At 46.5% G+C, this 15542-nt stretch overlaps 2 pseudogenes; both read left to right on the top strand.

Moving 5' to 3' along the window:
* On the top strand, positions 9769-11108 carry Gm5366 (predicted gene 5366; annotated as a pseudogene).
* On the top strand, positions 12117-12937 carry Gm18015 (predicted gene, 18015; annotated as a pseudogene).

Here is a 15542-nt window from a genome sequence, read left to right as displayed (position 1 = left end):
CTGGAGGAGTGGATTTGCTACCCAGCACCCACTTTTCAAAGTCCCAACAATCTTAACTCCAGTTTCAAGGGTCTAGTGGCTTCTTCAGGCATCAGACAGCAAGTATTGCCCACAGATACATACAGGCAAAGCACTCCTATATGAAAACGTACAGCACAGCTTTGATTGGTTAGTGTCTTTTAGAAATGTAACAGCTCTGTTGGCAGCACCTGATGCAGCTTATTTCCCTGCTTCTTGGCTGCACCAAGAGGTAACAGGGACGGACTGGCCTGTCCCATCTAGTTCTGTAAGCCCATGGTGATGAAATCGTCCAGAGACGTGGATTCTCAGAAGACTTGCTGTCATTAGGCAACGCATGACATGTAATTTGCACTGTGGCCCATTGTCTAAGGAATCAAAGAGGATCATGAGTCAAGTGGTGTTTTAAAAGCAAAAATAAAAACCAACAACTGCACATTCTGAGTTAAAAGCCTGTGTAGTGCTACCCCTTAGGTTGTCACCCTCTCCAAGAGAACGTTTAACACGGATGCTATGGTGTAATTCAGGACACAGTGGATTCCAGTCACCAGGCAGCCTGAACCTTTCATGTCTTCATTTCACCCTTTCAGTTCCCACTCTTATTTTAAAGCCAAAGCCAGCGTAGGCTCTCGCCCTACACAGACGGGTCAAGAACAGTAATTCATTTCAGTCACTTCACCTCAGGCCTGTTTGTGGTCCACGTGATCAGCATCCAGCGTAGAGACCACTAACCATGGAATAGGGAGGGCTGAGTTCTGGATGACCTCATTGGTACTGACTCCCAGTCACTTGCCTGTCAATCTTGGTGGACCCACCTTCTTTCTGTCTGAGACAGGATCTATATAGCCTGCAAGTGTCTCCTGCTTTCTAAGTGCCAAGGTTAGACATGTGCACCACCACACCTAGCTCAAAGTTCCTTTTGAATGAGGAGATAGATACAAAGGCCCTGTGCCTGCCAATCCAGTCGACCCTGGGTGAACTGACCAGGACTGTGTGTTCAGTTGTGATAGCGCAGTGCACTTTAATAAGAGTACAAGGCAAGCATCAATCTCTGCACAAAGCTTTCCAGTGACTCTCTCCCCTTTAAAGACACTGAACTTTGGATCTCACAGCCAAGTAATCATATGCCTGGAAATCTAAAGCTGTACCCAGTATGCTGCTGTCCTACTGTGTGCACAGCCTGTTTTAGTCTAAGCTGCCTGTAGGAGAACAATATAACCAACCTTATACCTTGCGTTTCTCATGCAGTCAGCTTTTAAACCTAAGCTAAGTGCCTATCATTAATCTTAAATCCTTTATTCAGGATTTAAGGACTCAGGCCCCCATGACCCTGACCCAGAATGGTGTGTGTGTGTGTGTGTGTGTATGTGAGAGAGAGAGAGAGAGAGAGAGAGAGAGAGTTGCTGAAAGCAGCCAGTAGGTTGAAAACAACTATTTTTGTTTTGTTTTGAGGCAGGATCTTTCAACATATTCCTGGATATCCTGGAACTCACTATGTAGACCAGGCTGGCCTTAAGCTCAAGAGATTCACTTGTCTCTGCCTCCCAAGTGCTTGGTTTAAAGATGTGTGCCACCACACCAGCAAAAATAATTTTGGGGCTCGAGTAATTTTGGGGCTCAGCAGCTAAGAGCACTTGCTGCACTTCAAGAGAACCGGCTTCTAGCACTCACATCGGGCACTCATAGCCACCTGTAACTCCGGCTCCAGGAATCTAACGCCCTCTTCTGGCTTAAGTGGGCATTGCACACATGTGGCATACACACAAACATAAATACATGTTTTTAATTTTTAAAAATTCTTTGCCGGGCGGTGGTGACACACGCCTTTAATCCCAGCACTTGGGAGGCAGAGACAGGCAGATTTCTGAGTTCGAGGCCAGCCTGGTCTACAGAGTTAGTTCCAGGTAGCCAGGGCTATACAGAGAAACCCTGTCTTAAAAAATTTTTTTCTTTTACATGTGAGTTTTGTGTATCATGTGTACTGTAGAGGCCAGAAGGGTGATCAGATCCATCATCCTGGAGTCCCAGGTCTTTGGGAGCCAACATGTGAGTCCTGAGAATTGAACTCATCTCCTTTGGAAGAGCATTAACTACTCTTAACCCCCAAGCCATCTCTCCAGCACCCTACCCCCCATTTAAAGATTTCTATAAAAGATATTTTTGTTATTTTCCCATACCATATTTTCTGTGCTGTTCAATAAATATAGAGCAAGGCCATTTGTTCGGGATAGACTTCAGACAGACCACAGACTACAAGGATGGGAGCTACAGGGAGAAGTAGAGAATGTACATTTGGGTCCACTCTTGCTCTAAACTACTCCAAGAGGAAGACTTCGTTGCTTAAGGTGATATCACAGAAGCCTACAACAGGGGTGCTCACAAGTTAGAAGGTGTCTGGGTAGGGCTCCTTTTAAACACTCTGGGAGGGTTTGTTGTTGTTGTTGTTGTTCTGTGAACCAGCCCAGCCCTTGCTGATTGATAAATAGAAACAAAAGTAATTGAATCCGGAGGTTTGCTTGTCAAGCTTGAACTTGTGGGGCTCCTTTCTCTGCAGCCTGAGGAGGTCTCCTTAAATCGGGCAGGAGTGGCTTTTGGGGTGTTGTCCCTGTATCTGGTAGTCATAGGATTCCTGGGGAAAGAAGTGGGATTGCATCATCCACTTTGCCTGCTATGATGCCGCATCCGGGTGCCATGAAGCTCAGGAAGTGCCACGGCACTCCAGTCCGTTCCACGCAGACAAAGGGGCCCAGAGGGTCTGCGGCAAGGAAGCAGACCTGCCCGTGTGCTGTGGCCGGCCAGGAAGCAGACCTGCCCGTGTGCTGCGGCCGGCCAGGGGATGGGATTCTGCTCGTGCTTCTCATCTTTAAACTCTATCCCAAGCCTCGTTTTCATGTCTAACTTAAATGGCAGACTGATGTCTGTTCATTTAGACTACTCCCCTGGGTTTACCGCTCCCATAGCTGCCTTCCCTGAACCTCTCACTAGCTCAAGCTGCGACTGAGATGGTGCACCGGGCAGTTCTGACTCTTGCTCATGCATGCATGCTTCAGAGCTGAGCCCAGGCTTGAACCTCAGGCTTCCTTCTACGGCTTCTCAGCTTTGCCTTCTCATGAGCTGCTTACTCCCACACAGGGCCATTAGTACACAATTCACAGGTTACCGTGAGACCTAAATGAGAACACTGAATTACGGGTCTTTAACGTGATGCGTGGTACTTAGTGTATGCTTAATTTTCATGTATATGAGTTTTGCATGCATGTTTGTTTATCGCATGTATGCCTAGTGTCCAGAGGTCAGGAGAGGGTGTCGGGTGCCTTGCAACTAAAGTTAATGACAGTTGCTAGCCATCATCAGATGCTGGAATTCAAACCTAGGTCCTCTGGAAGAGCTGTCAGGGAGCTTAACCTCTGAGCCACTATTCCAAAGCCAGATTTATCTTTATGTGTGAATGTGTGCATGTTTGTGCAGTGCCCATGGAAGCCAGGAATATTGGATTCCCCTGGAGTTACTCACAGCTGTTAGCTTCTCGGTGTGAGTACTGAATTCAGGGTTTTTTGTTTGTTTGTTTGTTTGTTTGTTTTTGTGAGACAGGGTTTCTCTGTGTAGCCCTGGCTGTTCTGGAAACTCACTCTGTAGACCAGGCTGGCCTCAAACTCAGAAATCCTCCTGCTTCTGCCTCCGGAGTGCTGGTATTATGGCATGTGCCATCACTGCCCCGGCCTGAATTCAGGTTTTCTGCAAGAGCAGTCCATGCTCTCCAATCCCCCTTAGTAAGTTTTTATAGTATTTGTCCTATTTGAACCATTTGTTACTTGAGTTAGGGTCTGTTTAGGCCCTGAGACTCCTCTAATAGACCAGCCTCAGCCATCTACTTTCAAAAGCCTGCTGAAGGACAAATTAATACTGAAAACCAGAAAAGGGACAGATGAACAAATCAAAAGTCCAGTGACCACCCAGCCTCTCTCCCAAATCTATTTTCTAGGTTCTAACTTGAGGTTCTGGCTTAAGTAAGGGTCCAGAGGTATATAACATATATAATAAACAGTTTCAGTAAGGTGGTGTGATCATTTACATATATGTTCAAGGGAGTGGCACTATTAGGTGTGGCCCTGTTGGAGTAGGTGTGTGACTATGAGTGTGGGCTTTAAGACCCTCATCCTAGCTGCCTAGAAGCCAGTATTCTGCTAGCAGCCTTCAGATGAAAATGTAGAACTCTCAGCTCTTTATGTACCATGTCTGCCTAGATGATAATGGACTGAACCTCTGGACCTGTAAGCCAGCTCCAATTAAATGTTGCCCTTTATAAGACTTGCCTTGGTCATTGTGTCTGTTCACAGCAGTAAAACCCTAACTAAGAAAGAAGTAGTCCTATTCATTATCGTTGCTTGGGCTCCAGTCTCTCTTTTAAGATAGTGGATAAGCTGTAATTCTGTCTCTCGGAGACAAACTCCCCTCCCCACCACACCATCCCTCAGGCCAGTGTCAGCCTTCAGCTTTTCCTTCTAGCAAGAGACAACTGAATATTCCAATTTTGGAGAGTTCATTGTTTCAATAGTCTGATAGATTATGTGTGCAAATATATCTTTAGAAATCTGTCCTGCCAGGACTGTTCATTCTTCCCAGAACAGATAGAAACACTGACTGTCTATACTAAGTAATCTTTCCACATTAGAACATCTTTTTTTTTTTAAGACTTATTGTTATATGTAAGTACACTGTAGTTCTCTTCAGACACACTGGAAGAGGTCAGATCTCATTACAGATGGTTGTGAGCCATCATGTGGTTGCTGGATTTGAACTCAGCAACTCTGGAAAAGCAGTCAGTGCTCTTAACCACTGAGCCATCTCTCCAGCCCAGAACATCTTTATTTTCTTTTTTGAGACACGGTTTTTCTGTGTAGCCCTGGTTGTCCTGGAACTCACTCTGTAGACCAGGCTGGCCTTGAACTCAGAAATCTGCCTGCCTCTGCCTCCCAAGTGCTGGGATTAAAGGCGTGTGCCACCACTGCCCAGCCAGCCCAGAACATCTTATCTTGATGGTCAGGGCTTTCTGCTGTAGCTCTGGGCTCACTTTCTATCCTTTCTCACCAACCCAGACTCTTGCTTGAAACAGTTCTATGTGGGCAGCCTTCTACCCCCAAAGGCCAGCCTGATTTACATCCACTTTCCAGGTTTGCCAAGAGCAGTCTGCTTTGTCCCTAAGCCCCAAACAAACCTATTCATCAGGAAGTCAAAGCCTGGGATCAGGAGCCAAAGCCTCCCTTCTCTAGCCTTGGGTAAGCATTCTATTCCTTCTCTAGAATCCACGCCTGATCCGTCTGTAGGTTCTGTGGCAATAGCAAGAATCAGCCTCTCACCACCTCCCTAGCTTTGGCCACTGTAAGTTGCAGCTTGCCCTTAGGGATTTGACCACCACCCTGACAGACTCCCTGCTGCTCCCTTATCCTCAATTCACAACTAAAATGCACCATCATAATCTAGCACTCAGCCATTTGTCTGCTTCAGCCTCCCAAGTGCCAGGATTATAGGTATGAACTTCCACGCCCAGGCAGATTGAGCCCTTTTTAATTTTTAAAGATTATTAATAAAATATTATTTATAAATTTGTGTGAGAGTGTGAGTGTGTGTGTGTGTGTGTGAGTGTATGTGTTTGTGTGTGAGTGAGTGAGTGAGAGAGTGTGTGTGTATGTGTGTGAGTGAACGAGAGAGAGTGTGTATGTATGTGTATGTGTGTGTGTGAGAGAGAGAGAGAGAGAGACTGTGTGTGTGTGTTTGTGTGTGTGAGAGAGAGTGTGTGAGTGTGTGTGTGTGTATGTGTGTGTGTGAGAGAGAGTGTGTGTGTGTGTGTGTGTGTGTGTGTGTGTATGTGTGTGTATGTGTGTGTGTGTGTATGTCTTGCTCCTGAGAAGGCAGAAGAGGCGTTAGGTGCCCTGGAGTTGCTGGCATGACAGGCAGTTGTAAACTACCTGATATGGTTGTTGGGAACTGAACCCAGGCCTTCTGTAAGAGCAGCACGCACTCTTAACTGCTGCATCATCTCTGCAGCCCACAGGCTGATGCTCTAAAACTGTTAGACTGCCTCACCCCTTGAGCACAGCATCTAACCGACTCTCCTGCTAATGCACAGAAGCCTGGGAGGGGCACATCCCTCTCCCCCACTCCTCAGTCTACATCACATGGCTCCTGCACTCTGGCCCTGACTGATTTCCTGGCTTTACCCACTGCCTGGGAAGTTCCAGGGACAGAGGTGTGTTACTGTCCCTCTCTTTATTAATCTTGCACCAGGGCCTAGCCTGGTGAGCCCATCACCTGATCTTCCCCTCCACACACCATCCCCAAACCCCAGATCTAGTCTGGGGCCCATATCCAGTACCTGGCCTAGTCTGGACAGTCCCCAACACTCAGCTTTTGACCAGGAGGCACATTGTACCTGCCAGCACAGGCTCCCCTCCTACCACTTGACTTCATACCACGCTGGCGTATCTAACCTCCAAACCCAGTCCTACCGGCACATCTTGAGCTATGGCCAAGCTTGATGTATCTCTCTGATTCAATCCTATGCATATGCTCTCAGATTCCCAGGTAGAGCCTGGGTCTGCTCTACCCATATCATCATACCCAACTGCCAGGATTTGGCCATGACACATATCCTGCCTACCCGCCCAGCCCAGCCCAGCCCAGCCCAGCCCAGCCCAGCCCCACCTTCCACCACACAACTTTGGCCTGTGTCACAACCAACCTCCAGGACTAATGGGAGCCAATACATCTTACACTGCAGCCCAGCCTGGTGACTCCATAACTGACACAGAACAAACAAAAGATGTCTGCATGCCCAGGCGTCATTGAAAAAACAAACACTATAAAAGATCAAGACAGTATGTGCCCCTCCCCCAATCCCCCAATCCTGTAGAATTACCTAGATGAACCCAAGAGCACAGAACCTAAAAGAATACTCATAAGCTTCAAAGAAGTCAAGGAGTGCAAAGATAACACAAGGAGTTCAATGAACTTAAAGAAAATGTAATAAAAGAATAAACATTGAGAGCTGGAGAGATGGCTCAGTGGGTAAGAGCACTGACTGCTCTTCCAAAGGTTCTGAGTTCAAATCCAGAAACCACACGGTGGCTCACAACTATCTGTAATGAGATCTGATGTCCTCTTCTGGTGTGTCTGAAGATAGCTACAGTGTACTCATATAAATAAAATAAATCTTAAAAAAATAGGTCTTACATGATCTTAAAATATTTTTTAAAAAAAAACATTGAAATGATGCCCAAGAAAACACAAACATAATTCTGAATGAAATGACAATCTAGAATTTGAAAACAGAATCCAATAAAGAGAAATATCGATGAGCACATAGGCTGGGATGAAGATGGAATTAAAATACCCCAACTAGAAAAATCAAGGGAAGCCCTTACAAGTAGAGTGGATCAAATAGAAGATAGACTATTAGGACTTGAAGATCCAGTAGAAGAATCAGACCACACAAACAAAGATTATGAAACACATACTTGGTGGGGTGAGGCGGGGCTGGGATATGCAGGAACTATGGAATGCCATGCAAAGACTAGATCTTCAGATTATAGGTATGGATGAAGTAGAAGAGTTCTAAGTCAATGGAATAAACAGATTTTCAACAGGTTCATAAAAGACTTCCTCAAACTAACAGAAGACATACCCATACAGATGCAAGGAGTGCATAGAACATCACATCAACTACGTGAGACCAGAAAAACTCCCCAGGGCATTTCACAGTTAAAACACTATGTAGACAACAGAGTATTGAAAATGGCTAGGGAAAAAAATGTAAGTCATATAAAAAAGAATAACTTGGTTTTTTGAGACAGGGTTTACTCTATATAGCCCTGGCTGTCCTGGAACTCACTCTGTAAACCAGGCTGTCCTTGAACTCAGAAATCCACCTGCAGAGCCTCCCAAGTGCTGGGATTAAAGACATACGCCACCGCTGCTTTTGTTTGGTTTTTGAGACAGGGTTTTTCTGTGTAGAGATGGCTATCCTGGGATTCACTCTATAGACCAGTCTGTCTTTAAACTTACAGAGATCTGCTTCTGCCTCCTGAGAGCTGGGATTAAAGGTGTGTGCCACCACTGTCTGGCAACATCTTTTAAAAGATTTATTATGAATACAGTGTTCTGTCTGCATGTATGCCTACAGGCCAGAAGAGGGCATCAGATCTCATTACAGATGGTTGTGAGCCACCATGTGGTTGCTGGGAATTGAACTCAGGACCTTTGGAAGTGCAGTCAGTGCTCTTAACCGCTGAGCCATCTCTCTAGCCAAACATCTGGCTTCTTAATAGAAATGTTGAAAGCTAGAAGATCTTGAAGCAATGCATTCCACGTTATAAGAGACCACAGCTACTAGCTTGGACTGTTGTACCTAGCAAAACTATCTGCCATAGTTAGAGAAAGGAAAAAAAAATGGTAAAAAAAAGCTTAAAAGAATCCATACCCAGAATATTGGAAGCAATTCTCCAGCCTGAAGAGAGGAATAAGTATAGCCAAGGTGCTGTAGAAAGAAAACAAAGATGTAACCACCAAAACAAAGTATGACTAAGAACATAAACAGTGCCGGGCATGGTGGTTGGATCCCACTGAATCCCAGCACTCGGGAGGCAGAGGCAGGCAGATTTCTGAGTTCAAGGCCAGCCTGGTCCACAAGTAAGTTCTAGGACAGCCAAGGCAACACGGAGAAACCCTGTCTAGGAAACAAAACAAAACACAAACAGCAAAAAGACAATGAAATGCACTCAATGCACAACCTTCCAAAGTAACTTTAAATAGTAATGGCCTTAACACTCTAATCAAAAGGCAGAGGCTTGTAGCCGCTTGTAGTAGTAGCCCATGGGTTATGGGTTCCTGAAAAGAAGATGGGGTCTTGTATGGGAAAGAAAGGCTTTGAGTGACATAAAGAGCCAGTCAAGTTCTCTGATCAAGGCCAATGTTTACTTGAGAGTCTGAGCTTATAAAGGCAGGGTGGGGAGTAAGGTGGGGGCCCATCCCCCACCACGCCAGGATCTCATTGCTTCATTGTCAGGATCACTGCTTTGTCCAGGACAGAGTCAGAACAGGTTCAGCCTCTCAGCAGGTAGTGGTGTCTTGGAGGAAAGGACAATAGACTTTACCTAGGTTGGAAGACTCCACCCTAGGTGGACTCACAACTGTGGCAAGCCAGGTCCAAGCCAGCCTGCTCAAGGTTGGGGGAAGGGCACAGAGGCTGGCTGAATAGATCAAGAAATAAAATCTGGGCCTAGAAAGATGGCCAAGAGGTTAAGAGCATTGATTTTTTTTCCAGAGGACCCACATGATGGCTGATAACTAACTCCACTTACAGGGGATCTGACAGCCTCTTCTGACATCCGTGGGCACTGCACACATGTGGGCTACAGACATACATGGAAGCAAAACACCCATACACATAAAAGAAAGAAACTGGGCACGATGGCATGTGCCTTTAGATCCAGTACTTGGGAAACAGAGGCAGGTACCCTGTGAGTTAGAAGCCAGCTTGGTCAAGAGAGTGAGTTCCAGGAGAGTCAGGGCTAGAGAGAGACCTTGGCCCCTAAATAAGTAAATTAATAAATTTCAAACTTAAAAGAATTTCCTCTTTCTGCTGTCTACGATAAACCCATATTACGATGCTTTAAAAATCCGGGATGGGGCGCACAAGCGGCAGTTGAGGAGCAGCGCTGAGGATCGGTTGAGGTGCTCTGCTAGGAGTTCAGCATGCATGAGTATATCCCTATCCACATGGGGCAGGCAGGTGTCCAGATTGGCAATGCCTGCTGGGAACTCTACTACCTTGAACATGGCATTCAGCATGATGGTCAAATGCCAAGCGACAAAACCATTGGCGGCATCAGGGAGACGACTCATTCAACACATTCTTCAGTGAGACTGCAGCTGGCACGCATGTGCCCCAGCAGTGTTTGTGGACCTGGAGCCAACTGTGGTTGATGAAGTGCACACTGGAACCTACTGGCAGCTTTTCCACCCAAAGCAGCGGATCACTGGGAAGGAAGATGCTGGCAACAATTAAGCCAGAGGTCGTTATACAATTGGCAAGAAGATTGTTGACCTGGTCCTGGACAGGATCTGAAAACTGGCCGATCTGTGCACGGGACTTCAGGGCTTCCTCATCTTCCACAGCTTTGGAGGTAGCACAGGGTCTGTGTTTGCATCTCTGCTGATGAAGCAGCTCTCAGCGGATTATGGCAAGAAGTCCAAGCTGGAGTTTGCCATTTACCCAGCCCCACAGGTTTCTACAGCTGTCGTGGAGCCTTACAACTCCATCCTGACCACGCACACAACACTGGAACATTCCGACTGTGCTTTCATGGTGGATAATGAAGCCATCTACGACATCTGCCTGTGCAGCCTGGATATTGAACGTCCCACATACACCAACCTCAATCGTCTGATTGGGCAGATTGTGTCATCCATCACAGCCCCCCTGAGGTTTGATGGCGCCCCGAATGTGGACTTAACAGAATTCCAGACTAACCTGGTGCCATATCCTCACATCCACTTCCCACTGGCAACCTATGCCCCAGTCATCTCTGCTGAGAAGGCATACCATGAGCAGAGATCAGTGGCAGAGATCACCAATGCTTGCTTCGAGCCAGCCAATCAGATGGTCAAGTGTGACTTTCGTCACAGCAAATACACGGCCTGCTGCATGTTGTACAGGGGGATGTGGTTCCCAAAGATGTCAATGCACTGTTGCCACCATCAAGACCAAGCTTGTAGATTGGTGCTGGACTGGATTTAAGGTGGGTATTAACTATCAGCCTTCTACTGTGGTCCCTGGGGGAGACCTGGCCAAGGTGCAGCGGGCCGTGTGCATGCTGAGCAATACCACTGCCATTGCAGAGTCCTGGGCCCACCTGGACCACAAATTTGACCTCATGTACGCCAAGCGGGCCTTTGTGCATTGGTACGTGGGAGAAGGCATGGAGGAAGGGGAGTTCTCCGAGGCCCGGGAGGACCTGGCAGCGCTGGAGAAGGATTATGAAGAGGTGGGCGTGGATTCCGTGGGAGCAGAGGCAGAAGAAGGGGAGGAGTACTGAGCGCATGGGTCTGGCTGGCCCAGTCATTTACATCTTCCCAACCATTAACACTAACAGATATGTTTACTTGTTAAAGTTTCTAAAAGGAAAAAGAAAGAAAAAAGCCAGGGATCATCGTAAAGTGAAAGAATAGAGAACAGTTTTCCAATCGAACGAATGGGAAGGTGGGCAGGCGGTGTTATGCTCACGTCTGACCGCGTGGACTTCACATGAAAACTCATCAGAAGAGACAAAGAACCACACGTCATGCTAACCACAGGAACAGTTAAAGAGACATTACAGCCCTAAACATTAGTGCACCAAGCTCTGATGCATAGAACTTCACAAAAACTACACTGTTGGGATTAAAGATACAGACTCCCACCCTCTCAGTAGCAGGAGGTAAGGCCAGTCCTCCACTGTCCCAATAGACAGACAGGCCATCTGAACAAAACCAGAATCATAAGAACCAAATGACAGCATACAGCAAATACACTTAATACATCTCCTACAGAATATTTTACTCAAACACCAAGCACTAGACATTCTACCCAGCAGCCCATGGGAGTGGCCTTAAATGAGCCACATCCTGGGACACAAATCTTAATAAGTGTAGAAAAAAATTGAAATCACTCAGTGTATATTACCTGAACACAATGTAATAAGACCAACAGAAAAAAAATCTCTGGGTAGGGACTCAAACTCATGGAAATAAACTTATAATGATGTATGGGGTCAAAGAAATCAAGAAAAAAAAATTTTCTAGAATTGAAAAACCATACCTTGGAACACTCTAAAAGCAGCCGTATGAGGGAGATGAGTTACTTTAAGTACTTACTTAGAAAAAAAAAAAAAAGGGCCCGGTGGTGGTGGCACATGCTTTTAATCCCAGCACTCAGGAGGCAGAGGCAAGGGCAGGCAGATTTCTGAGTTCCAGACCAGCCTGGTCTACAGAGTGAGTTCCAGGACAACCAGGGCTACACAGAGAAACCCTGTCTCGAAAAACAAAACAAAACAAACAAAAAGCAAGGCCAACAGCAAAAGTAGCCACAAAACAGGAACTCCCATTTTCCTAGCTGGGCTTATGGTGCCAGCAACATGTCTCTCAGCCCTATATGGACCCTTACAACAGGGCTCAGCTTCAGGCCGTTTCTACTCCGATGAACCCCAACCCGAGTCTCTATGGCTACACAGGGCCCACACCAAGGAGGTGGGCGTCCAGGTGAGCCTTCGAGTGGACGAGTCAGTGCAGTGTTCACTGGGGTCACAGACACTAACAGCAGCTCCCTCTCAGACAGAACCAGCTCCAGGAAGCCCACGAAACCTTGGGAAGTAGGGCGGAGAGCCTTGACCCCACGACCCAGGATGCGGAAGACAGAGAAAGCCAGGAGCTCACGGGACCAACAGAGGCCAATCAGCTGTTGTCACCTACATGGAGAGGGTATAGTGAGGAGCAAGAGAAACTCCCAGGGCTGAAGGGATTGGGGGAGAAGTATGCCCCCAGCCCTCAGGACAGGAAGGGCAAGCAGTTTTTGGAACCAAAATACGGCTATTTTTCACGGTAAAGATTGTAAGATGAGATGGGCAAGTGCTTAATGTGTGTTGCACCATCGCAGGTACCACCAAGGTTTATTTCAAGCTGCTCTGTAACAAGTGCCCATGAGTTTTAACCTTACCGAGTGGAAGCAATCCAATGTCAGACCTGCTTAAGATTCTGTTGTTCCTGTTCTCAAAAGAAAAGACACGTTGGTCTCTGGAGGTCACATCGCCAGGAGCTCTGTGGCCACTACAAAGGCAAGAAATCCTCTTGTAGTGTCTTCTTCAGCTTTAAATAAATCTGGTGACAGCGGGTGCCAGGTGCCGTTTCTGGTTTGTACACGTGATGGTGGTGTAGTCCTCTGTGCAAGTTGGCACTGAATAAATAAAATAAATACATATAAACCAGGAGAAGAAAGGAAAAAAAAAATCAAAAGGCTGGGTGTGGTGCTGTGCGCCTCTAATCCCAGCATCCAGGAGGCAGCAACAGAGTCAATAACTTAATCACCCAATGCCTGGGAGTCACTTTTGGTGTTCTGATCTCTTCCAAAGGGTCTGGGTCACTTCTCAGCTCCTTCTCTCCACAGCACCCCGTGTCTCCCAGGCTTAGGCTGGCTCTGTGTCAAGGTGTTACTGTTCTTAGTGGTCATGCCATGCTATTGTGTCTCCAAGATCTGAGGGATTCTTCTGTTGCAGGTGGGCTGCACTTGCATCAACAGCCTCTCCTGGGCTCTCTTCCGGACTTTAGCTGCTCTCCATGACCCCTTCGTGCCTTCAAAACCTGTATCACCTGGGAGGCTTTTACAGAACCAGGTTTGACTACCAGCACTTGGCTGCCTCTGGAGCACAGCTTTCTGTGTGTGCTGACCCTGAGGAAGTCTTCCCAGATTTCACATCATTGATCCTGGTCTGTGTGCTGTGCGTGCTGTGCGGGCTGTGCGTGCCGTGCGTGCCGTACGTGCCGTGCGTGCTGTGCACCACATGTATGCAGGTGCTGGTCAATGTCAGAGGGAATCAGATCCCTTGAAACGAGTTCCAGAAGGTTTCGAGCCACCTGATGTGGGAGCTGGGAAATGAAGCCAGACCCTCTGGAAGAGCAGAGATGTCTTTCCAGCCCCAATGCTGGTCTCTTCTTAGTCACCAGTAACGTCTCAGCTCCAGCCGATCAGCCTCAATTGTCCCAGTAAAGCCAGGGCTATGTCATTGGTGCTGCTTTTGTTAACCGCAGTTCTCAGGCCCAGCTGACCCACACCATAGATTCTTAATTCAAAATATACAGTGGCCCGGATAAGAGTCTTTGCTTCCCTTGGACATTTCACAATCCAGACCTCCTCCATCTAGCCTGCTCTCATCTTTATCCTCTTATATCTTCCAAGTTCTCACGCCAGCTTACCAATGTGAGCACTCAAAGTCCTTCCACATCCTCCGTGAGACATTCAAGTCTGTCACAGCAATAGCCCACGAACCTCGTACCAGTTTCTGCTTTCGTTAGGATCACAACTGCTGTGATGAGACACCATAACCCAGAGCAACGTGGAGAGGAAAGGGTTTATTTAGCTTACCTCTCCTGAATCAAAAGCCCACTGAAGGAAGCCAAGGCCAGAACTCCAACCTGGCAGGAACCCGATGCAGAGGCCATGGAGGAGTTTGCTCCTTATGGACTACTGAGCCTGCATTCTTAAAGAACCCAGGACCACGTGCCCAGGTGCTATCACCCACAGTGGGGTGGGCTTTCTCCCATTGATTACGAATTAAGAAAATGTTCTATCAGCTTGCCTACTGCCCGGTCTCCTGGAGATATTTTCTCAGCGGAGGCTCCCTCTTCTCAAATGACTTCTCAGTGAAGTAGACATAAAACCAGCCTGCACACAGATGATATGATAATGTAGATGAGAGATGGCCAAAAGTCTACCAGGACATTTCTAGAAACAATTTGAGCAAAGTATCAGGATACAGAATCAACTTGGAAACATTAGTAGCTTTTCTATCTGCCAGCCAACATGCTGAGAAAAGGACTGAGGGCACATTCTCATTCACGATAGTCTCAAAGAAAAGAAAACATCTAGAAACAAACTGAACCAAGGAGCTGGGAAGACCTCTACTATGAAAACTTTAAAAGCTCTGAAGAGAGGGATTGACAAAGACACCAGAAAATGGAGATGAAAAGATATCTCATACTTATGGATTGGAAGAATTAATATTGTGAAAATGACCATACAACCAAAAGCTATTTACAGATTCAGTACAAACCCAATCAAAATCCCCATCTCATCCCTCCCAGAAATCGGGAAAAAGTATCCTAAAATTCATTTGGAGCCATAAAAGAGCCTGGATAAGCCAAAGCAGCCCAGAGCAAAAAGGACAATGCTGGAGGAATGATTACAGATTTTGAGACATATTATAGAGCCACTGTAATACAAATGGTGTGGTAGTGAAGATATACCACAGAGCCATAGTAATACAAACAATTTGGCACTGGCACAAAAATGGACATGCGGACCACTGGAGCAAAGTAGAAGACCCCAGTGTGTGTACACATTATAAATATAGCCATCTGATATTTCACAAAGATATATAAAAAAAATCATACCCTGCAGAGAAGACAGAATCTTAACAAATGCTGCTGGGGAAGCCACATGTAATAGGATGAAATTAGACCTGTATCTATCACCCCACACAGAAATTAACTCCAGATGAATCAAAGACCTCCATGTAAAACCTAAAACACAGAGACTGTTAGAAGAAAACGCGGGCAGTACCCTACAAGATATTGAAGTGGGAAAGGGCTGTCTGAATAGGACTCCATTTGCCCAGGAAATAGGTCTAACAGTTGGCAAATGGGACCTCATAGAACTTAGAAGTTTCTGCACACCGAAGGAAACATCAGATTGAAGTGAAAGTCCAAAAAGCAAGAGT

The sequence above is a fragment of the Mus musculus genome, chromosome 9 (genome assembly GCF_000001635.26).
Source record: "Mus musculus strain C57BL/6J chromosome 9, GRCm38.p6 C57BL/6J".
Classification (NCBI taxonomy): Eukaryota; Metazoa; Chordata; class Mammalia; order Rodentia; family Muridae; genus Mus; species Mus musculus.
The sequence above is the reverse complement of the archived record's forward strand: the minus strand, read 5'-3'. Positions and strand labels throughout refer to the sequence as shown.